The following is a 2833-nucleotide window of genomic DNA, read 5'->3' on the forward strand; positions in this document are numbered from 1 at the left end:
AAAGAGGTAAAGAAATAGTTAATAATATTACTACTAAGAGTAATAATAAAAATAAAAAATAAAATAAAAACTAAGAAAATAATAAAAAGAAAAATAAAAATAAAATAAGTAAAAAACCTTAGAAAGAATAGAAAGGTTTATATTATAAAAATTATAAGAAAATAAACTATACTAAAAAAAACTATATTTTTTTATATCCTAAAAAAGTATCTAATTAGTAGAAAAAGCTCTCTATTAGTACTACTAATATTAAGGATGAAGAAAAAGAAATAGTTAATATAACTACTATAGATAATATTACCCCCTATATATCTATTAATAATTCTAAAAATCCTATAGATTTAATAGATTTATCTTTTAATAAAGAAGAAGAGGATATTCTCTTTAAGAATATAAGTTATACTACTCCTAATAATGTAAATAATAATACTAATAATCCTTCTTTAAGTTATTTAATTAACTAATCTTTTATTAAAGAAAAAGGAAAAGTAAGGAGTTATACTAATAAGAATGAAAAAATAGTTAATTTTTATATTAATACTATAACTACTATTTATATAGTTAATAACTATAACTTTATAAAAAATCCTATAAAAATAAATAAAATAATAATATAGAGAGAAGTAAAAACTCTTACTTCTACTATAAAGGGTGATTTAATAATATATCCTAATAATAATAATATAATATTAAAAGATATTTATTATATACCTAAACTAGGTATTAATCTACTTAGTTAATCTAAGCTAGATTCTTTAGGTATTACTTCTATTATATAGAAATAACCTATTTTATATAATATTAATAAAGATTATATTATTACTATAGAGGTAAAACGAAATAACTTATATTTCTTCTAATTTCCTATTAATAATAATAATAACTATATATACAATACTACAAATAATAATAATATAAATAATAATAATAATAATAATAATAATAATAATAGCCTCCAACTATGGCACAAACGTCTAGGATATATATATATACAAAGCCTTTTAAAATTAAAGGATAATACTATTATAAATATAGATATAAATAATAATAATAATAAATTACAGCCCTATAAAGCCTATTATTAAGGCAAATTTATAACTAAAGCTAATAAAAAACAAGTTTATAATAAAAATCTAAATTATTTAGATTATATAGTTTTAGATTTATATAGGCTTATAACGCCTACTACTTATAATAAATATAACCTTTTTATTATCTTTATAGATAAATATACCCGTTTTATATAGGGAAGATTACTTAAAAATAAAGAGAAGTATACTATTAGTGAAACTTTTCTTAAATTTTAAGTTAAAGTTAATAATAATAATAATAATAAAAGAATAAAAGAAATNCTAAAGTTAATAATAATAATAATAATAAAAGAATAAAAGAAATATCTACTAATAGAGGTAAAGAATTTAATAATAAACACTTTAAAGCTATATATACTAAAAGTAGTATAATATATAATAAAAGACCTCCTTATATATATAAACTTAATAGATTTATAGAGTGTACTATATATACTATAGTTAATAAAATAAGAACCTTACTATATAATTCAGGTTTACTATATTACTTATAAAGTGAAGCTTTCTATATTACTCTTTATATATATAATAGGACTCCTTATAGCTCTATTAAGTATAAAACGCCTTATAAAATAAAGAATAATATAAAACCTAATATTAATAATATAAAGGTATAAGGTAGTATATACTACTATAAGAATAAAGATCTACTTATAAAAAAACTAGATATATAAGTATATTAAAGTTATATAATTAATTATAGATCTAATAGTTATAAGATCTAAGATATATAACTAAGAAGAGCTTTATAATCTTAAGATATTAAAATCTTAAAGAATACCTTTATTTCTTATTATAAAGAGCTTCCTATAAATATAAATACCTACTTTAAAGATATAAATAGTAGTATTATACCTAATAATAATAGATATAATACTACCTATAATAGTCTACTAAGAGATATTTCTAATTAATCTATCTCTTATAGTAATAATCCTACTATAAGTAGAGATATTACTATAACTAATAATACTCTTAAGAATCTAAATAATAAGACTATTATTAATAGTAATAATAATATAAATATAAATAATAATAATACTATTAATAATAGTAATAATAATAAGATTAATACTAATATAAGTAGTTCATATAATAATAGTATGAAAACTACTAGTATTAATAATAGAGAAATAAATAAAGAAAAATCTAAGTTACTTATAGAGATCCCCTCCCTATTATAAAAAGCTAAAAAAGACTACTAATAAGTTAATAATATAATTAATAATACTAAAAATATACTATTATTTACTATTTAGGACTACCCTATTCTTAGTATATATAAAATAAATAATAATATTATAACTAATAATAATAGTATTACTAAAACTAATACTATTAATAAAGCTTCTTATATACTATTAGTTATTATATTAGATAAGCTTTCTACTATAAGATAAACTTTAAATTCTCCTTATAAAGATAATTAGATTTAAGCTATATAACTAGAAGTAACTTAAATAGAAGATATAAAAACTTAGGAAATTATAAAAAAACTAAATAATATTTATCTATTAAGTAGTAAATAGGTATATACTATAAAATTAAAAAATAAAATAAATAATATATATAAATATAAAGTAAGANGTAGATAGGTATATATTATAAAATTAAAAGATAAAATAAATAATATATATAAATATAAAACAAAATAGGTTATTTAAGGTTTTAATTAATATATTAGTATTAATTACTTAGAAACCTTTTCTATTACTTATAGACCTAAGAGCTATAGATTTATA

The sequence above is a fragment of the Colletotrichum gloeosporioides genome (assembly GCF_011800055.1).
Source record: "Colletotrichum gloeosporioides strain Lc1 chromosome Unknown consensus_108, whole genome shotgun sequence".
Taxonomy (NCBI): Eukaryota; Fungi; Ascomycota; class Sordariomycetes; order Glomerellales; family Glomerellaceae; genus Colletotrichum; species Colletotrichum gloeosporioides.